The following is a 22726-nucleotide window of genomic DNA, read 5'->3' on the forward strand; positions in this document are numbered from 1 at the left end:
GAGGGCTGGTACATCCCTCGCCCTGGAGAGGTGCCCTAAGGGACTGACACCTACACAATAAAGTGCAAGTAATGTTTGGCCACTTGCACTTTCTAGGAAAGCTTAGAGGGGAAGGAGGGCACGGATAGAGAGAGAGAGAGGGCGCACTTTCTGGTGGGATGGCTTGAAGTGAGAAAGCTGTCCTTCATGAACAGTGGGATTGGGGAAAGGGGCATTTAGGGCAAAAAGCGCCAGCAAAGGCGGCGAATGCCTGGGGCGGGGGCCGGTGTTCTGGGAACCCCTGCTGGAAAGCTGTCTAAAAGCCAGCTTCTCTCCCCCATCTCTGATAAATCATTGAAGGAAAGGCAATGGATTTTTTTCTGACAGTTTTTCTGACGGGGGGGGGGGGGGGGGGGCCGGGCTTTCTTTTGCAAATGAAAGGACCGCTGTTGGGGTCATTGAGATCACGATGAGCCCTGACTCTTTTCACATCAAAGTGTGAAAGCATCTCCAGGGGTGATAAATGGGGGCTGCGGGACTCATTACTTGTAAACAAAGCTGCGGGATGACCTCTAAATTTTTTTAATTAAAAGAAAACAGGGTTTACTAGTAGTGAGTGTGGCACTGCTGTTCATTTGAATTTTGACTCCTTACAGTGGGGAAGACCTTTGTTATGGTTATCAGGAGGCGGCCACCGCTACCCTGAGTTTCTCCAGACTCAAACTCGGGATCAATGCACTCTGCCGGTGGTGGCCCCGCAGGTATCCTTAAGGGTTGAGGTTTGAAGCACTCTGGCTTCAGCTGCGTTTTGTTGGAACGGGGCAGAATTTCCGAGCCCTGTTTCTCTGGGAAGACTAAGGGCGTAGACCATTCTGCTCCTTCCTCACCCAAAGTTAAGAGGAATACTTTCTTAGTGTGTACTGCAGAAAGAGGTCAGTTTTTAAGTAAATTCTTAGAACTTCCTAAAGAAGTCCAAAGGCTATTTGTAAGTTTACATTTGAAGTTTTAAATTAATATTCATTTCATTTATATAGTACAGGGCTTTGTATATGTACAAAACCTTTAACAAAAAATTACAGTATTTGAACATTTTATGTTCAATGTTTATGTTGAAAGCAACTGCTTACAGTATTTAACGTTTCATGTTTACATTGAAAGCAATCGTGTTAGCACTGTTATTAACACTAATAATCTAGCATTTTATGGAACCAAGATTTAGAAACCGCTCTCCAAATTCAACCCTGCAACTGAAGGTCCCTTCCGTCAACTCCGTTCCTTGTATACGCAGCTCCCCATCAAGTGTAGCTCGCTGTTTTTTCACGTGGCTTCTTCATTGCTGTCAGTCCAAGTCCTAAACGGATTTTAAACAACTGGAGGTCAGAAGCTGCCCTTTGTAACCTGAGTGTAACTAGTAAGGCTCTGGGCACTGAAGAATTCTAATGTGTTTACTGACTTTCCAAATGTTTGGTAATCACCTTCTGGGTGTATCTTCCAAACAAGTTGTGAGACTTGAGAAAGGAGCAGAGATCGCAGCTGGAGGGGAGCTTGTCCCCAGGGAGTGGGCAGAGAGCTGCTGTCCTGTAGCTGAGGTGTTCTCTGATACAGATACGAGGGTATTTCAGGCCTTCCGTTCCCTTGGTGAGAATGGTGAGAGCGTGGGAGGCACTGCTGGTTGACACTGCTTCTGAGTTCAGATGCCAATGCAGCTAATACTTTAAAGAACCATAGTGACCAGATTTTGTTTTAGTAAGTATGATGGGTATGCTTTCATTTCTAGCTCACAGCTTCCTTTGAGGCTGTATTTTACAGATAAAAAAAGAAAAAGTTAAGTGACTCCTTGGTGGCAGATATTCAGACCACTTTCTGTCACCCAACCCAAGTCCTTAATGCCTGTGCCACATTGTCTTGGCAGAAGCTGGTCTCAGGGAAGTACTTTCTGAGCTCTGGTTGGAAACCCTGAGCCTTGGGCCAGAGAGCCTCTGAGTTGACTGTTCTTTTCTGATGTCATAACGGAATATCAGGTAGAGGCTTGTCCTGGGAGATTGCCTTAGCAGGGCTGCGGTAGTCAGGGAAACACGCGTGCCTTCTAGTGACAGAACAAAGCTGATACCTTTACACTGGGGTGTGGAAGGTGGGGTGGGGACAAGAAAGGACAGGAGGTGGATGGCGTGGCTAACAGCTGATGGAAGGAAAAGATGAATTTAGTTAGAAAATTGAGGGAGGGCAGTGGCACCCACCCTGAGGTGAGTTAGAGTCTCCCTGGTGTGCCTCTTTCAGAGCTGCTTTTACCCTCGTGGGGAGGCAACGTGTGCTCTCCTGGAGAGCGCTTCCCAGTCCGAAGAGCAGCACTGCACAGATGTCAGAGGGTGTCCCTGTCCATAAATCAAGCTCTTGACGGTTAGAATTGTAGCACTTCTTATTTTAGATTATCTTTCAGCATCCGGCAGAGACCGACTTTCCTCCAGTGAGTGCTTGATGACCAAGATATGGCATTGTCCTTAGTTTAAGAATGAGGTGTTGATTTTCAGATAAGGCAGAGAGCAGAGAATGTATCTTGTCTGAAAAGTACATTTTAAAATAAGTGTTCCTCAGCTTGTAAAAGACTGAGGAGTTGAGATCAAAGACAATGAATGGAGAGAGATGCGAGAATATTTGGGACAGTTCTTATTATCATTCTTACTTTTCCATTCTCTCTCCTCATGTCCTCAACCTTCAGTAGTGACTCAGGTGAGCAGAACTGTCCTCACAGGCTCTCTGAGACGCTGCCATTACATTTTCACCTGGAGAGGCACCCTATGTTCAAAGAAAGAGTTGGCTTTGAAATCAGTTAGACCCAGGCTGGAATTCTAGCCCCACTGGATTGTGTAATGCTGGCAATTCACTTAACCTCTCCAAACTCCACTTCCTTTATCTGAAAGTAAGAATAATAAGAATTACATGAGAAAATGAATTTTTAAAAACCTAGGTGAGTGCCCATACTGAGTCCAAATTTAATAAATGCAGAACAAAAGTAGGTTTACAGTTATGAGTATGTGCAACAGAGTTTATTTTTGTGTTATTTATTAATCATTGTATTATTTTCCATACGAGCAACTCTAAATTTACTTTTGCTCCACTCTGTATTTTCTTGCCTTTCTGTTGACCTGCCTTTGATAATTTTAGTGTTCAGGGCCTGGAGAATTTGAACTCTGTGGTGTTCCTAAAGCCTCTAGTAGGAGGTTTAAAAGTTGGGGGTCTATGGAGCAGTCGCCTTGTGTGCCCTGAGACCTGGTCTGTGATAGGATCTGGCAGTGTGCAAACTGATCAAATGTTCCTGCCTTGGCTGGTGTGGCTCAGTGGACTGAACACCAGCCTGCAAACCAAAGGGTTGCCAATTCAATTCCCACTCAGGACACATGCCTGGGTTGCAGGCCACGTCCCCAGTATGGGCATATGAGAGGCAACCACGCATTGATGTTTCACTTCCTCTGTTTCTCTCTCCCCCTCTCTCTAAAAAAAATAAATAAATAAAATCTTTTAAAAATGTCCCTGCTGACTGTGAACTCAGGTGACTATGCTGAATTTTGCTTGTTATTATGGAATTTATATTTATATTATTAAGAGTTTGGGTGGGTGACACTATACATTCATTTCTCAATAAAATCCTTATTAATTTCTCTTCCCTATTACATTAAGTTTAGGATATGTGTCAAGATAAGTGTGCCTAGTTATGCTTAGAGAAAGTAGATATTTAATTAATACTTTTTACCTTTTTAAGTTAATAAGAATCATGTATTTCCTTCAGGTTAGTTTGATTTTAAACAGAGGGTCTTCTCTTTTCATGACCCAAGATTCACACATTCATTCAGCAAAGACTTGTAGAGAACCTTCATGTCACAGGTGTCGGCTAGGATGTGAGGGAGAGGATGGAGAGAGAAGGGACGGTAGGTGAGTCTTGGGTGCTCACACTGGAGCTTGCATTCTGGCTGATAGACTTGAAGTGCTGATTGCAGCTCATGGGTGCTACATCTCTACTGTGTGAAGGTATGACCATCATGTTGTTTTCATCTAATGCTTTAAATTAGCATTATTCAAAGCATTATTCACCATCTCCTGTTGCATTTTAACCTCACAGGGGTCTTACAAGGTAGACAGGCTATATATAAGAAGTTAAATGGTTTGCCCAAGATCCCAAAATTAATAAACTGTCCTGTCAACCCGGGATGAGTTTTCTCTCACTTTCCCAGCCCCTCTTCCTCCCCAAGTCTGTCAAAATCTTACTCATCCTTGAAGGATCTACCAAAATAACAGTCTCACCACTTTTATTAAGTATTCAAGACCACCAAAACTTTGATAGTACGTAAGTGTAGCACAGTGACAAGAGAGAGCTTTTACAGTTAAGTCTTCTAATACTGCCTTCACAGTGTGGAAATGGTGCTACATCCACCAAAAGAGGGTCCTTGTCTATTGAAAGACTTTAGTATTCACCTCAGAAATAAACTGTTTTGCATTTGGATTCAGATAGCTCTTGACCACAAGATCTTTGAGAGAAGACCATCACTGATAACAAGGTCATTAAACTGGTCTTGGATTTGGTCCATAGTTTGTGGGCGATCTTGAGCTGGAGTAAACCAGTCATGTTTTTGTCCTCTTCAGCATTTCTGTGAAATAGCATTCAATAAACTCTTCTTCCTGTAACTCCTGTTCAACTTGTCTGTTGAATTCCTCTTCATCTTGCATCCACACAAACTCTGTAAATGGATTGTCATCTTCATGAGAATGACCTCTCATAATCACGTCTGCACTGATGATTTTAGTACTGCTGCACTGGGATCTTTCATGGTTGGTGTTTTTTTTTTTTAACCCAGTGCCTGGCAGCAGGGATGGCAGCCAATGAGTATATGAGTCCAGTCGGCCTCTGGATGGCCATAGGCAGTGCCAGCCTCAGCAGGAGGCTGGATGCTGGACACGGCTTCGCCCCGGTCTCCCAAAATACTGCCTCTTTTAAAACTCTTATCACTCAAGAAATTAATTTGTTATTTTATGTACTCCCATCTTTGCCTTTATGTCTGCCAAATTTCAACTAATTCCTGTCTTTTCTAAATTCACCCTTCAGCACCTGCTCTGCTATAATGGACTCAAAGTATTTCTCCTTTGTAGTGAGTGCAGTGTTAAAGTTGGTCAGTAGACGGTGCTGGAGGGACATTGCTTGAGTCAGGGAAATTCTCTTTCTGGTTGTGGTTGCTGCTTTTTCTTATTCTTGCGGTACACTGGGGGCATGCACTGTGTGTGTGTGTCCGTCCACACAGAGGTGCTGTGCTCCAGCCAGGTGCCCCAGAGTGTGAAGTCACTTGGCATTTTGCAGGCCTCACCTTGGTTCTGTCAGTGCAGGCACCGGCATAGGCCTCGTGCTGACAGACAGAAGTGCCCAGCTCTCTCTGTGCACCTGCCAGCAGCTTCAGCTTGCTTGTACCTGTGAGGATTGTTTCCTGCTGACCAGCTAGCGTGGACCAGTCCCACTGAACTTCTTTGCCATCAGTGAGCTGCAGCCATATCCTTGTCAGTGACATCTCAACCTCGGTTTGGGGGAGGCACCCCTCTTCAAAGTTTGTCCTTTCTTGAGTACCTTCTCTCACCTTAGGGTGCTCTTTAGAGTTTTCTTTATGTCTTTATTCCTCTATCATCAATTAATACTTTTTTATTAAACATCTCTTCACATTATTGTGTGGTTTCTCTCTCCTGATTAGAACTAGATTGATACCACCTCTAGTGTTTATTTCCCTCAATGTCAGTGTTTACTTTACACATAAGTTTAAGTTTAAACTTTTTTCATGCCAGAGGCTGTTTAATCCCTCAGCATCATCTCTGTGCTTTACCAATAACCAGAGGTTAATGAATGATAGGGTTTGCTGCTGCTGCAGCTGTTACTGTCGTGGAGAGATGCAGGATGGATGATGGTTCTAATGGGTATTTATTTTCCCTTTCTTGGAAAAACAACCCAGAGTTCTTGTTCTGTTATTCATTGGCTACCTTAGTGTTTCTGTGAAAGCCTGTAACTGTTGAAGCGATTACTGTTGACTCAACTGTTAAAAACTACATTTTAGGGCCTGCATATAAAGTCTTCAGAATTGTGTCAGGAGTGATTTACTCCTATCTGTTTGTCTTCATTGACCTTTTAAAAACAAATGGCTTCTAAGTACAGCAAGCTATATAGCCAACAGTGCTTAAAAATCACCTGTATATCACTTTTTAGGCTAATTTGTCAATGTCCTCTCCCAGTGGCTTCTTTTGTCTGTTTTAGCCAGAATCTTAGGCTTGGGTTAATGTTTAGGTTCTACACACATACTTGCTAAGCTTTTTCTCTCACCAACTCATGACCAAAAGAGGAGGCATGGAGGGTGTAGGCCATGGACGGGGGGAGGTTTTGTTTCCAGTTAGCATTCTAAGCCTATATCTAGGAAAGCAGTATAGCCAGAAAAGCAGGAATATTGCCTTTTTTTAATATAAGAACTGCGTTATGACTCATAGAAAGGAAACTTTGATACTTGGTATCATTATGAGACTCTTGGGCATTTTTGAATCCTTAACAGTTATTTAGTTCATGCAATCTGCTGGTTGACCCTTTAAGATATGCTGGTTTCAGCTCATAGGGGTTGTATAGGACTTCCCTTCCCCAAGCCTGACCACCTCCCTCAGTGTGTCTGTCTGTCATTGCTCAATTCTTTGCACCTGTCTCCCTCTCTACCCATTCAGATGACCTTTTCACACTGACACAAGATTTCTCTCCTTATGAAGATAAAATACATTAAAACTTCCAGTTTGAAAAATTAGAGGGTAATTATTTCTGTGGAGAAAATTTCGTTGTTTCTCTTCAAAAGGATTCATACGTGGCATCCTTAAGATCAGGGAGTTAAGTGTGGTATTTTTGAAATACCGCGTCAGGTGAGTGTGCTGTATCCGCCACACCTCCTTGAGGTAACATCCTCTGTCATTAGGCTAGAGTGTTTCTCTGTGTTCATTTTGCTCTCTACTTTAGAAACTTCCAGGATTCCCCATCACCTACAATTCAGAGTTGGATTCCCTTACTGTGGCATTCAAACCCTTTCTCCTCGGGGCCTCAGACATTTCTCAAGTGTCATCTCCCAGTTCTAGCCCTTCCACCAACCCTCATCACTAGCTGTACAAAAGTTTTCACAATTCCATTTTCAGGCTTTTGTCTTTCAAGTGCCATGCCTTGACATATGCTGTGCCTTCCTCCCATCTCTGCTTCATTCATTCATTCCTTCCTTCACTTGTCAGAGGAGTGCAGAGCTTGACAGGAGAATATGGGAAGGGCACCAAGATACAGATTTGGAGAATAATCAGGGAAGACTTCTTGGAGGGAGAGGTGGCTAGGCAAAAAATTAATGTATATTTAAGAGCTAATCAATGGAAAAAGTTGTGTGGTGGGATGTAGAGAAGAAAAAATGTATTCTAGGTAAAAGGAAACATACTTGTGAACATTTGGGCTAAAAAAACAAACATAGCCTGGCTGGCATAGCTCAGTGGATTGAGCGCGGTCTTTGAACCAAAGGGTCACGGTTCGATTCCCAATCAGGACACATGCCTAGGTTGCAGGCCAGGTCCCCAGCAGGGGGCGTGTGAGAGGCAACCACATATTGATGTTTCTCTCCCTCTCTCCTTCTCTTCCCCTTTCTCCTTCCTTTCCCCTCTAAAAATAAATAAATGAAATCTTTTAAAAAAACAAACAAACATGGGTCCTTTTGAGGAACTGAATGAACTTCGGCATAGCTCTGGAGCATAGAGCACCAGGCAAGGAAATTTTCTGGTGGGCCATACTAAGAAATTTAACTTTATATTTAAGGAATTGGGAAGCCATGAAAGAATTTTAAGCAGGGTGATGTTGACATGAGTTTAGACGGTCATCTGTCAGATGGAGAATGAACCATAGTGGGCAGGAGTAGGAGCGGAAAAACCAGTTGAGGGACTAGTAAGTAATCCATGGAGGAGCTGGAAGGAACTAAATGGCTTCTGGATAATTTTGGAGAAATAGTGAAAATTTCTAGGTAGTTAGTAGATAGATAATAGTGAAATTTCTAGGACAATAGGTAGGTTGGATGTAAAGAATGTATAAAAGAGAAGGGTCACAGACAATTCTTCATTTGGCTTTGTGACTGGGAGAGACTGTTGTCAGGATGGGGAAGTCTGAAGGTGTTATAGGTACTTTTGAGGAGAGTTTTGGTTTGTGACACCTCTGAAAATCCTTGCAAGTGGAGGTGTCAAGTGGGCAATCGGTTACCTAAGAACAGAGCTCAGTGGGGATGGTGTGGGCTTAAGAAACACATTTATTCAGTAGAAATTAAATCACAGTTGTACATGGCATTTCCCTGGGAGAGTGAGAAGATGAGAATGCTAGGAAGAGGAAACTTAAGTAGCAAGAAGTCTCAAGGACATTGGGAGGAGATGCCAGAGCAAACCAGGAGAGTGCTGTCTTGGGGGCCGAGAGAAGAGAGCGTGGAAAAGGGGTTCAGAGCTTCAGGTGCTGTTCAGTTCCCGGTGTGGTCACCTCTGCTGCGCCACTTCCCCCTCACTCTCAGGCAGCAATGGTCTCTTCCTCAAAGATGCCATCGTTTATTATGACACTTATTTTCTTAAGTGGCTTTTATATTTATTTTCCTCACAAGAGTCTGTCATGGGACAGCTGATTAAGAGCTGCCACCTTTGTTTCTCCAAAGGCTAGCACTGTACCTGGACTTCAGATATTCACACATTCAATGGATAAATAAATTAATTAAGTAACATTTCAAGAAAATGTTTGCACCCTGACTGGTGTGGCTCAGTGGACTGAGTGCTGGCCTGTGAACTGAAAGGTCACAGTTCAATTCTGTGTCAGGGCAGTTGCCTGGATTTCGGGCCATGTCCCTTGTTCTGGTTGAGGGCCAGTGAGAGGCAACTGATTGATGTTTCTTTCACATTTTGATGTTTCCTTCTCTTTCTCCCTCCCTTCCCCTCTCTCTGAAAATAAATAAAATCTTTTTAAAAATATTTGCTATTTTTTGTTTTTTAAAATTTATCAACTATAGAGAAAGAGCCGGATGATGAAGTGGGTGGGGGGAGAGAAACATTGATTTGTTGTTCCACTTAATTATACATTCAAGGGTTGATTCTTGTCTGTACCCTGATGGAGGATTGAACCTACAGCCTTGGTGCATCAGGGTAATGCTCTAACCAACTGATCTACCTGGCCAGGGCATAATTAAATAACTTAAAGATGAATGAGAATTGGCCTCTACCATTAAGAAATGGTTATGGCCCTGGCCAGTGTGACTCAGTTGGTTGAGCATCATCTCACAAAGCCAAAGGTTACCAGTTCGATTCCCAGTCAGGGCACATGCCTGGGTTGCAGGTCTGGTTTCCTGTAGGGGAATGTGTGAGAGGATCTGATTGATGATTCTCCCCCTCTGTTTCTCCCTACTTTCTCCACTCTCTAAAATAAATAAAATATTTTTTAAAAAGTAAGAAATGGGCCTAATTTTTATCTCTTTGGATTTAGGATTTTTTAAAAATACGACAACACTTTTTCACTCACAATGGAAGAAGTATGACACTTTGACTGCCTTATTGTTGTGATGGGCAAAGACCTCAGGCACAACACTTCTGTGATCGTATATAGGGGGCTTACACTAGGGGAAACGACAACTCTTGTAAAAATAAGCTGGTTTGTGGGTGGTAGTAAGCTGAGGGAAAAGATTTATGAGCAACATCCTGTTCTGGGATCACTGCTGGGGACAGAAGAGGGGGATAAATGACTGTATAAATCATGAGGGCAGCTCAGGAAATAAAGCCTGCCATAGGGTCTCGAGGGTACCCTTTGAGGACATCTTTGGTGTAACACGTGGGTAAAGAATAGGTAGGTGGTACTCTTAAGTCTGTGTGGGGGTTAGTGCTGGGTTGTGGTAACCCAGGTTTCCCAAGGGGAAACAAGAGCAGGAGAAGCAGAGAATGGCACAGCATGCCCCAGAATCATCTGCAGTTTTATAAATGCTTGCTGAGTTGTGAAGAAAAAGGGAGAGTAAAGGGGATGTTTGGTGGGAGGGCAGACCGCTGTGTTCATTGGTCTCAGGCCTCACATGGCACCTTCCGCGCAGAGGCCTCCCGGTTCCTTCGTGGATCCGCATTGATATCTACTCCAGCTCACAGTGGGTAAGTGAGATCCTGATGTCTTGGCCAGAGAGTGAATTATTGGGCCTCAGAAGTTTTCTTTTTATTTTGTTTTTGGTCTTTTCAAATGAAAGACACTTGAATCAGTATATCAATAGGGGATCAGATTCTACATTAGGATATATCTACAAAATAGAGAATGAAGTAGCTATTAAAAAGCCTAAGATAATTCTGTATGTATCTACATACATGGTATGGCATGATATTGTGTACAAATCACAGTAGAATCAAAGGCATTTCCTATTTTTGGGGGTAGGAATATGGAGCTGTATCTGTCTAAACAAACACAAAATGGCTCTGAAGGACATTTGCTGATCAACCATTGCACAATTAATTTTGGAAATAGAATTATTTGAGATGTTTAGTAGGGCTTTACTTTTAGAATGTATACACTGAAGCATGTTTTTTTTCATAATGCACATGTATTAATTTCATAATTAGGTTTAAAATATTAAAATAAAAACATTTCTTACAATATTTCAAAAACTGTAGGAATGATTCTTTATTCTGCTCTTTAAGAAAATTAAAACATTGTTCATTCACTTATTCATTCAGCAAACATTTGTGTTCCTGTTGCATTTCAGACATTGCTCTATGCAGTGAGGATATAGCAGGAAGAACAAATCCAATAAGACCCTCCTTTCCTGGAGCTTCTGTCCAGTGTAGGGGAAGAGATGAAACCTGTAACAGGTCAGGGTTACGGAGCAGGGTTGGTGGGGTTAAACAGTGTTTGGTATATGAGGGAAAGGTACACTATTTTATTTCTAGTCATCAGGAAATGCCTGTCTAATAAGTTTGTCTTTGAACTGAGACCTGAAGGAAGTATAAACCAGACGGATTACTGGGTAGTGTGTGTGTTTGGCGGGGGGTGGGGGGGGGGTGGGGGGGGGGTGGGGGGGTTGTGCAAAGGCCCTGAGGCAGCACGTGCTGTGTACTTTAGAGAAACACCTAGGCAGCCACTGAAGCTGGAGCAATGATAAGGGGGAGAATGATTGTTGGGATGAGGTCTGAGAGCTAATAGGAGGCTAGATTATGGGGGGCCTTGCAGGCTGTTAGAAAGGTTTTAGAGTGATTTAGAAAGCCATTAGAGGGTTTTGACCAGGGGAGTGACACTATCTGAACATCCTTTTAACAGGGTCACCTGAGAAGCTTTGTGGAGTTTACACTGTGGTGGGCAGCAGCAAAAGCAGTTCAGGGGAACTTGTCCCTGCAGGGGATTATTCTTCCCTCTCATTTCACAAACAAGTCAAAGGTTTGGTACAGGAACATGAGGCATTGCTGTAAAAACCGTGTTTGATTGAATTTCCTGGTTGTCACTTCAGTGCTTGCTCTGTTGTACAGATAAGGGTATCTAACCTGGAAATTTCCATTTTTCAGCATATTACAGCATGTTACTTTTAATAGCTAGATCTCTGATAAATTATTATGAACATGGATGGTGATATGTAGAGAATGTCCAGGGGGTCAGGCCTCAGTTCCCCTCTTACATGCAGATGATACTTCTGATCTGTGACGTGTTCTGAAATTCTGGGTCAGCACGTAAGTGTCACTTGTTCCATGACAGGGTTGGGGCACATCCACACACTCGGCTCTTGTGTTGCCTGCAGGCATTAAACAGCGTTGAGCTTACCTTGGAACCACCTGTACCTTGGCCGTGTGTTGACACTGAGGTATACTTGTCACCCTGACTGACGTGGATCCTGTATTGGTTGGTTGGGCTTCGCCCCACAGGGCGAGAGATTCTATTTCCAAACCTAACCAGGTTCAGTTTCCAGTTGGGGCACATGCCTGGGTTTGGTTCCCAGTTGGGGCTCATAAGAGAGGCTACCAGTCTATGTTTCTTCCTCATATTGGTGTTTCCCTCCCTCTCTTTCTCCCTCACTTTCCTCTCTCTAAAAATAAATAAATATCTTTTTTTAAAAGGGTACACTTGTCTGTCATAAGGCTGGTAAACTAAAAAGTTCAGCAAAAGCTTATTAAGTGTTGGCTGTATGCAAAGCACTAGGCTGGGGCCCACTCTTTGAGAGCTATAATATAAACTACAATGCATACTATGACTTTAAGGAGTTGACAATCTGTTGGGTAAAACAGGCAAAAGCATTAATGTTATTATAGAGTTGCAAGATGATATGGAGGTACAAGGAAGGTAGAGATGAATTCTGAGCAGGGGTTTAAGATAGGTTTTATGAATGAGTATTGAAGTTTGGAGAGGAGCAGAAGAGGTGTTTCATGCTTAAGGGACAGGCAGAAGGGTGATATGGAAGGAAATGGAGGCAGAGAATGATCTATTACAGCTGGTTTAAAGCATTTTCAAGGGGAGAGAAGGAGAGAGGCAGTGAGTGGAGTGGGACCATTCCATCGAAGCCTGAATTGCTGCTGTTTGGTACACTAGCCACTGGCCACATGTGGCTATTGAGCACTTGAAATGGGGCCAGTCTGATTTGAGATGTGCTGAAAGGGTTCAGTGTGCACAGAGTTTCAAGACGTTGTCTGGAGAAAAGCGTAAAATATCTCATCAGTAATTTTATGTTGATTACAAGTTAAACAGTGAAGACAATTTTTGGATATATTGGTTTTAAATAAAAGATTATTAGAATGTATTGTAAAGCTTTTTAAAAAACTTTTTAACATTTTTATTTATTTATTTTAGAGAGGGGTTAGGGAGGGAAGGAAGGAGAGAGGGAAGGGGAAGGGCTGGGGGCGGTAGAAAGAGAGACTGACTAATTTGTTGTTCCACTTATTTGTGCATTCATTGGTGATTTTCGTACATGCCCCGACTGAGGAACACACAACCTTGGTGTATTTGGACGATGCTGTAATCAACTGAGCTACCCTGCCAGGACTTGTACTGGTTTCTTTTTAATGTGTTTATCAGCAAATTAAAAAAAATTACATTGTATCCCCCTTTATGTTTCTATTGGTCATAGCTGATCTAGGGAATGGCCAGTAGCCCTAGGACAGGGAGTAAAAGCAGGGTGAATGGAAAGAAGGAAAACCACAGATGTAAACTGGGAACAAGAGCATTTCCAGCATGTACACAGTTGGGGTGGAGGAGGTGTCAAAGACACCCCTGTGGCTTCTGGTCTTGGTGTCGAAATCACCTTGAAGGAACACACGCTGCTGCACGCAGGTGGTGGAGGGCGGGGGACAACGATGATTTCATTTGGGTCCCATGGATCACAGGCTGTACTCTAGGGAGATTAATTTGGCAGCAAAGTGTGGAGCTGGCAGGGAGTGGAAGTGGGGAGACCAGTTAGGTCGGGTCCCAGGCCCATCACACCTGGTTGCTGCAGCTTCTTGGAGGGGGCAGGGTGAGAGCGTTATGTATTGTGCTGTAGAAATAATCTGCAGAATTGCTTGGTAGTTTATACTGAACTTTACGTTGGCCTTCCCAATTCTGCCTCAAAAGCTCCATGATTTTTTTCCCTTAAATTACCATCCTTTTATAGTAAGGAGAAAGGGAAATAATATGAAAGTTATGGTGTGACCAACAACTTTCAATGCAAGTATTTCAGACTAGTATAGAAACTTACCTTTTAACTTACTATTTCTGGTAGCAGATTTATTTGGTAAAGAGAAAGGAAGTATCCAAATGACAGATTTGCTGAGCTTTGTTTTCTAGAATCAGAATGATGACTAAGAAAGTTATTATGAAAGCCCTCATTTAAAAAAATATTTATTTTTTAGAGAAAGGGAGGGAGAAAGAGAAGGAGAGAAACATCAGTGGGTGATTGCCTCTTATGCACCCTCTACTGGGGATCTGGCCTGCAACCCAGGCATGTGCTCTGACTTGGAATCAAACCAACAACCCTTTGGTTTACAGGCTGGTGCTCAACCCACGGAGCCACACTAGCCAGGGCAGAAAGCCCTCATTTTTGAGAGTTATTTTTATTTATTCAGTCAGCAAGTACTTACTGAACATTTACTAAGTCTAGTGGTACATTACAGACAGGGGCCTCTGTATTTAATCAGGGAGATAGACACAGATAAATTATGAAACTGTGTGCTAAATGCACTAATGGACATGCCAATAAAGTGTTACAGGATCATAGAAGGCAGTGATATGTCCTGAACAAGATCTTTCATGTGAGGACCATGGTTATTCTTGTTCTTTTTCACTTTCTTTTGGGGTTTTGGCGGTCCATCATTTTGTTTGAACCAGTGCCATGGCAGAATTCAATTTGTCTGTTTAGATTTTGTCCTGCTTAAACTTTTGAGTTTGTGTGACTGCACTGACATGTATTAAATACATTTTCCTTTTTGTGGCGATTCCACCATTATCATTTTGGTTACTGTCAAGTTGCTTTTCTTCTAAGATTTTAAGTGCAGATGAAGATATTAGACAGGAAATGCCATCAAGAATTAACTGACTTGTGATTTCCTGAAAGGATGGTATTTCTTCTAATTAACAGTCTTCACAGAAAATATCTTAAAGGCTAGTATATGAAACCACAGGAAAGCACTTAATATCCCCTTAAAAAGCTGGACATAATGTTTTGGTCACATGAATTAGATTAAAAAAAAAGTTTGGCTACTAGTGATGCTCGGGGGTCGTGCTATAGAGAACAAGCCGAGGGCGGTGGTGTGGGCTGTTTGGCCGCCCGTTCTGGCCTCAGATTCCTGGCACTCTTGCTTTTGTCTTGTGAATGCTATTGACGTACTGCCTGTATTTTCACAACAGGTTCTAGTTCCCTGTACCTCGAGCTAACTGCTGCCTCCTCCATCCTCCTCTGTTCTTCAGAACGGTCTTCCAAAACCACAGCTGCTTACGAAACTCTGCTGGATCATTGCTGTCTAAAGAAAATATTGCAAGTGTCTCTGCAGCCTCGTGTGCACTCACTTCCTTAGACGTTGCCGACTTCTCTTGGTGCCCTGTAGTGCAACACAAGTTTTCACTCTTTTCCCCTCGAGGCCATGTCTTCCCATGCCTCTGTGTTTCTGACCATATTGGTCCCATACCCTACAATGGCCTTCCAGCAATACTTTGTTTTTTCCTGGGGAAATCCCATTTATTCCCACCTTAACCTTTATTTGATTTCAATTCAACAAACATTTGTTGAGGTCTTCTCATGCACTGTGTGTTGGGGATATAATACACATTAAGATAGTCTTTTTTCCCCCCGGCTGGGTAGCTCAATTGGTTGCAGTGTCTTCCTGATATGTCAGGGTTGCCGGTTTGATCCCTGGTCAGGGCACCCGGTTTGATCCCTGGTCAGGGCACATACAAGAGTCAACTAATGAATGCATAAATAAGTGGAACAACATATCAATTTCTCTCTCAAAAAAATTTTTTTTATAAAGAGTCTTTTTATGGAGCTAATAGTACAAGGTGGTAGGTATACAAATGGTTATTAATACTCCCATGTATATACTAGGTTTAGGTGTTGAAAACACAATGACAAAACAGACAGTTATACTTCCTGCTCCCATGAAGGACATATTCTTGTGGGTGAGAGAGGTACCAAATTTTAAAACTGATCTGAGAGAAGTACTATGTGGGAGAAAAGCAAAACTCTCTGATCTGAGAAAGCAAGCGACTTGGGAGGGAAGGGAAATCAATTTTAGATAAAAAAAAAAGCAAAGGAGGGCTTCTCTGAGGAAGTAACATTTAAAAAAAGATATTTAAACCAGTAATTATACAGTAGTAAAGGACTGTAAAGGTTAGTTATCATAGCGGGGTATAGGAGACCTATGTGTAGAAATGCAAATGCAGAGGAGCAGTTACTGCGCAGAGTGGTAACTGTAGTGATACAGGGGCGTGACCCGGCGCTTTGATAGTGGGAGGGGCACACAGCTTCTGTTGCCCTGCAGTGGAACGGTTTGGTTAGGGGTGGCTGAAGGGCTTTCCATGCAGAAACATGGAGGTTTAAAAGGAGTTGTGCACAGAGAATTTGAAGAAGTTTGGTGTTACTTAAGTTTTATACTGCAAGGAGCCACTAGGAAGGAAATGAGTCTGAGAAGTGGGTGGTCAGACGGGGTTTCTGGGGCCAGAACTGGGCTCTTTTCTCAGCCTCTCGAGTTCTGGTGCCCAATATCTAGGACAGAGTTTTCTTTTAAAAAATCAAAATAACAACAACAATAAGACCTCTTAGGGCCTCAGTTTTCTCACTTGTAAAACTGAGATGATGATAGTACCACCCTCATCAGATTATTGAAATGACAGACAAAATAGCCAACTGTGGGAATGTGCAGCCAGAGGAATGCAGTGAAAGGTGAACTTGACATCATAAATAAATTACATAAGTTAATACTTACCAAGTGTTCAGAGCAGTGGCTAGTTTGTAGCCGGTGCCCACTAATTGAGGCTGGTGGCGGTCGTGGACGTCGTGTGGTGTGGAGATAAACTGTGACCTATTGCAGACCCAGGAAAGGTGCTTTGCAGTGAGATGACTGGATCATGCCTCTGATTTCCACATGTCATCTCAGAGTGAGTGTGAGCACGTGTGCTTGGGAGGAGGGAGCTGGAATTGCATTTTTTGTGGATTCTCCCACCTCACCTTTCCCCCTCGTTCCCTGCTTAATTCTTGTCCCTTCCCCCGTGTTTCTACATTATTTTATCTGTACTATGGCATTTTTTCATTGTATTTTATAATTTGTGCTTCTTGCACAAGACTGGGTCCCCTCAGGCTGTTAAGGCCTGTGTGCTACTCATCTTTACACGCCAGTGCCAACAATAGCGCCTGCCTCTGGCACACACTGGGTGCAAGAAGTGTTTGTTGGATTTATTTGAAATGTTAGCTAGGGAGTTGCCCTAACTTATAATTCGGGAGAAACATCCTCCCATGGATAAGTCTGGGCATGCTGCTATGGGAGTGTGTTTTCATTCTTTCATATACCAAGTATTTATTGAGAGCCTGCTGCACATGGTGCCACGGGGGCACAAAGATGAATCAGCCGTGGACTCTGCCCTGCGTTGTGTGGACTCTCACAGTCTTAACTGTGGGTGTGAAGGAAAAGGTAAAGGACTGCTGGTGGGTTTAATGAGTCCTAAGCTGTGAAGTAGTTTAGTTGTATTGGGGTTTTTGTTTAGATGTGTAATTACTTCTTACTTCGATCAAAGAATGTCAGAGTTATTTTTTTAATGATGTCTCATGGATGGTAGCTTATTTCTCACTGTTATGTTTCATTGTTGTATCATGACAGAATCTGTTTAGTAAATTGCATAGTGTAAAGTTTCATTATAAGCTTGCTTGTTTCTCAGATTTTAATCCTGAGTAGAAATGACTTTGCTCATGTGTGAGAGAGGATATACATCCTTGTCCTTGGACAAGATGCCCTTCTGGGATCTTGTTGTCGGATGTACTTTATGATCAGTGTGGAGAACTAGGTTTGATTATAGGTACCTAATAGCAGGTTTTCATTACAGCTGTAGTTTTAAGTTTTTGGCTTTATCTGTCTCTACTTTTCTTATCATACTTCTCTGGCACCTGTGTCCCTCACCACTGACTGACTCTCCCTTCCTTCCTTTCCTTTCCTTTCCTTCCTTTCCTCTCTCTCCCTCTCTCTGCCCCTTCCTTCCTTCCTTTCTTCCTTTCTTTTTTCCTTTCTTTCTCTTTCTAATAAAAAAGGCAGACTTGTTTTGTTGTGACCATTTCCAAATCTGTGCTTAGACCAATTCTTTGCTTAGACCATCTCTAAAGCTTAAGGAACTATCTCTTTCAACCTAATGAACTCCTTATTGAAAGTTGGCCTCAGATACTCTCAACTCCAGTGATCTTGAAAGTACTGGGACCCCTGCTAAACACTTAGCATTCATCCCCACAGCCCTGTGTCCTGCCCTGTTAGCACTCACCAGGCAGGTCCCGGAGCACCCAAACCCTCAAATATGCCTAGATTAGATGAACTGATATGAGAAAAGCCTATTTGTGGTTGGGAGGGTATTTAAATTACTGGGATTTTTTAAAAAAGAGTGTGTTTAACAGTTCTTTTTTCTCAGTGAAAAGTTAATTTTAATTTTATTTTTTAAAAGATTTTGGTTATTTTTAGAGAAGGGGGAAGGGAGAGAGAAAGAGAGGGAGAGAAACATCAATGTGTGGTTGCTTCTTGTGTGCCCCCTACTGGGAACCTGGCCCTCAACCCAGGCATGTGCCCTGACTGGGAAATGAACTGGTGACCCTTTGGTTTGGAGGCCTGCCCTCAATCTATTGAGCTACACCAGCCAGGACAAAAACATTTATTTTAAATTGATAACTTTATTATTCTAAAATATTACACCTATCTAAGCAGTTACATTAAAAAATATCCCTCTAATATGAAAAAATGCTCAGTCATGTGTAAGAAAAGATGCGAATGAAAACTAGTATACTAAGCTATCATATCTTGTCTATCAGGGTGGTAAAAGTTTGCCAACATGTTTTCTTGGTAAGACTGTAAGAGGAAAAGTACTATACTCAAACAGAGCTGGTAGGAATGCAACGTGGTGTATGCCTCTGAGGGGAACCTCGCAGTAGTAGGTAGCAAAATTACATTTGCATTTACCCTTTGATCCAGCCAGGTTACTTCTAGGAATTTATCCCCAACATACACTGGCAAAAATAAGAAAAGGATATCTGCAGGTTTATTCATTACAGACTGTATGGAATAGCAAAAGACTGGAAAGAATCCAAATATCAAGAGGGAGTTGGTTTTAAAAGATCGGGAACTTCAGCACAATGGAGCATTATATATCTATAAAAGGAAATGAGGACTCTTCTACCATTGTGTGATGTCTAAGAGATAATATTAAAAAATAATATGCAGAATAGTATGTAATTATGCTATCTTTTATTTAGTAAGGAAAGAAGAATATGAAAATGTATACATATTTGCTAATATTAAAAGAATAAGTAACAGAAGAATAAACCAAAAATGGATAGGGGTCACAAAAAGAGAAGCTAGATTTTTATGAATATACCTTGATTTGTGTCTCACTTTGGAATCACTAAATGTTATAAATAATTATAAGACAATTGAATCAAAATGGAGGGGGCTGTCCTTAAAAATTGAAAGCTACACCTTGACTAGTGTGACTCAGTGGGTTGGACATCCTTCTGCAAACCAAAAGGTCACTGGTTCAGTTCCTGGTCAGGGCACATGCCTAGATTTTGGGCCAGGTCTCCAGTTGGGCATGTATGAGAGGCAGTTGATCTATGTTTCTTCTGCACGTCAATGTTTCTCTTCCACTTTTTCTTCCTCCCATCCCTTCTCTCTGAAAATAAATAAAATCTAAATGATGACAAACTCACAACTATCAACAAATGAACCTAAAAGAAAAGATAAACAACAAAAACAAAAACTAAGCAAACAACCAGAAGAAGAACAGAATCAGAGAAATGGAGATCACACAGAGGGGAGGGGGAAAGGAAGAATAGTGGGGGGACAGGTACAGGGTATAAGAAGCATAATTGGTAGGCATAAAATAGAGAGGGAGAGATAAAAAATGGTATAGGAAACAGCGGACTCAAAGAACTTATACGTACAACCCATGGACATGAACTAAGGGAGTGGGGAGTGCTAGAGGGTTGGGGGTACAGAGCAAAGGGGGGATTAAGGGGGGAAAACTGTAATAGCATAATCAATAAAAATACTTTAAAATAATAAAAATAAAATCTTTAAACAAAATTAGAAACTACAATGAACAAATGAATTTAATACTTTCTCAAGTGGTCGTTTATATTTACTGAGAGGAATTACACTCAGTCCTTGTGTTGCACAATTCTAATACCCATAAAATTAAGTTATTATCATGGTTTAAACAACACTAGTTTCACAACGCAATGGTTCAAATTTCAGTCAGCACAGCAATTTCATTAAGTACAAACTTTGTGGCTAGCTCATTACTCCAGAAATCAATATATAAGTAACAGATGATATCATGATCAGTAAGCAGTCATGTCACTTCTTTTAAAGGCTATTGGTGCCCTGGCTGGCGTAGCTCAGTGGATTGAGCACAAGCTGTGAATCAGGGGATCGCCGGTTTGATTCCCAGTCAGGGCACATGCCTGGGTTGTAAGCCAGGTCCCTCATGGGAAGCACATGAGAGTCAAGCACACATTGATGTATCTTTGAAAAAGCCTGTTGGTGATTGGTCACAGTCAATTTAGTTCATGCAAAGGTAGCATTGTCTCCTTTCTTCCTAGTGAAAAAGCCATGTGACATATCACGTAAATGGCTCATCAGAAGAGGGAATTGGCCCACAAAGACAAAAGTGCAGGGAAGAAACGAAAAGTGACAATGCTGGAAAGTGAATTTCTAATGAACTTCTAATAGAGTGTAAGTGACATTAGAGATGAACCAGCCGACCAGGAATGTGTGGCCAGAGGAACACAGTGAAGGTGAGCTCGATGTAAATAAAGAAGGCCATTGTGATGAAAACGATGATGATGTCCCAGAGGAAGTGGTGCCTCCAAAACACATGAAATGCAGGAACTCTCGGAGATATTATGCCACATTGGAAGGGCAAAGGATAAAATGTTGGAAGTTGATCTGTACTTAAAAAGGAGTATAACAGTTTGTGAAGGCATAGAAAAGACGTTTGCTTTATGTCATGTTATGTGATAATAAGGAGTAAAGCCCTTGTTCAAAGAACTCTTAGAAAGATTTTATTAACACATAAATAAAATCCTTTATTTCTTAATGTGTCTAATGTTTTAAATTACAGCATACTAAATAGATGCTAGTTTTACTATTTTTGTTCATCTCCCTATAAACTGATAATTGTGTTATATATTATTTGTATATGTGACTTGTTACTTGTGTGTTTTATACAGCACGTTATTTCCCTATAAGCCTATAGATTGGTAACTTAGAAGTTTTTAGAGTTTTTACAACAATTTGTTAAGGACATGGGACAAATATAATTTTTCCCATTGATTATTAAAACTGTTTTACAAAGTTTCATCCTGCTTTGTCCTTTTCATGGTCCTGCACTACTCTGCAAAAAGAGGATTATTTGTATTTCAAGTGACTGAAATGACAAAGAAACCCTAAACTGTCCTCAGCAAACATGTTTAGGAAAGATGTAGGTATTATTATATTTGTAAAGATACAAAGTTTTCAGTGTAAGACAAAAGGGATACAGAAAAAAACCCCCACAAAGAATTAAGTAAAAAACGTTATCATCCTAAATGTAATTGAAAATATCAATGGAAACTAATGATGTATATTATCTTTTTAAAGTTGCATTTACTCTTCTGTCCCACCCCCCTCCTTTTTTAAGTATAATACTCACCAGCCTAAGGACAGGGCAGCTCCCAGGCTCCCCACAGTGTGGACAGTACAAACCATGTCCCACTAAAAGGGACCAGGGTCTTGGAGTAAAGACTGATTCTAAGCCTGGGTCTGGTAATGCACAAGATGAGCCTAGAATTACTCAACATTACCAGAGGGCAAAGCACTTTCAAACACTACTGGGGTGATAGCAAACAGACCCCAGAAAAATCTTGAAGTGTTTCCCAGCAGCCAAAAATCCATCAGTGGGAGCATAAAAGAATAAAAACTGGCCCTGGCTGGTGTGGCTCAATGGATTGAGCACTGGACTGCGAAGCAAAGGGTCACTGGTTCGATTCCCAGTCAGGGCACATGCCTGGGTTGCAGGCCAGGTCCCCAGTAGGTCATGTGTAGGGGGCAACCACATATTGATGTTTCTCTACCTCTCTCTCTCCCTTGCCCTCTCTCTCTAACAATAAATAAAATCTTTAAAACATATATTTTAAAAAAGAATAAATATTGTAGTGGATTAAAACACATCAAATATGTTTGATCCCATGGATTTGAAATAGTACTAAAACAACAAAATCTCTTAGTCACTTTTGGAAAATGGTAAGGAACTGATTCATAATTTAAAAAAAGAAAATAAAAGAGTTAAACATGTATTCTGGTTTCCTGAACAAACCAAATTATTAGAGAGGAAAAGCTATTTGCAGGAAAAAATGAGCAAATAAAGAGTGATAGCATTGGAATGTTGTCATTCTAATATTTACATTCACAAACTGGATAGGCAGTGATTACCAGTAGCTGATAGTAAATGTCATTAGGTTTAAACTTGGTGAGAAACTTTTTAATGGAAAGGTTTAGGGTGGCTGACTAAACCTGATTAGTTACTTCATGTTAAGATGTTTTTTTAAAAAGGATAACTATTGTGCATCCTGATGTGATTCAATAGGATGTAGACAAACCATCTATAAAACAGTCTTTCCAAAAGTTTGGATAGAAATATGATCAAGCCAGTTTGCAGGAAATACACTGCACTAAGAAACATGTTAAACGACACTTCCTGCATGCTATGAGCAAAATCCATAATGTGAGAATTCTACAGAAGATAACTTCCCCCGACAAATCTCAAGGAAAAAAAGTAAGATTATTAAAAAAAAAACCCCAACAATGAAGAGACATATTAACCCTGTAATGAAAGGATATGAAACCAGAAAAACCCCAGCATTCCTGTTGACTGTCACATATGGAACCCGATAAGCAGGGACTGGGATTGAATCTTTGTGGGCGCTTTATTCAGATGGCCAGTGATCTCAGGAGGTGGTGGGCTCATACCCTAACGCAGGGGTGTCAAACT

The 22726-nt window shown here is 41.5% G+C and overlaps 1 protein-coding gene across 9 annotated transcripts in view; it reads left to right on the forward strand.

Annotated features, from left to right (window-relative positions):
• The window catches only part of AFF1 (AF4/FMR2 family member 1), a 192672-nt gene that overhangs the window by 22452 nt on the left and 147494 nt on the right, over positions 1–22726 (forward strand). The window contains exon 1 of one of the 9 annotated variants that reach the window (XM_045819952.1): positions 17078–17136. The exons of the other annotated variants lie outside the window; for them this stretch is intronic. The gene's annotated coding sequence lies outside the window, so the exon portion shown is untranslated. Of the gene's footprint in view, positions 1–17077; positions 17137–22726 lie in introns of those variants that run through there. 9 annotated transcript variants of the gene reach the window in all.

The sequence above is a fragment of the Phyllostomus hastatus genome, unplaced genomic scaffold (genome assembly GCF_019186645.2).
Source record: "Phyllostomus hastatus isolate PE091 unplaced genomic scaffold, TTU_PhHast_1.1 phas_scaffold_39, whole genome shotgun sequence".
NCBI classification, from domain to species: domain Eukaryota; kingdom Metazoa; phylum Chordata; class Mammalia; order Chiroptera; family Phyllostomidae; genus Phyllostomus; species Phyllostomus hastatus.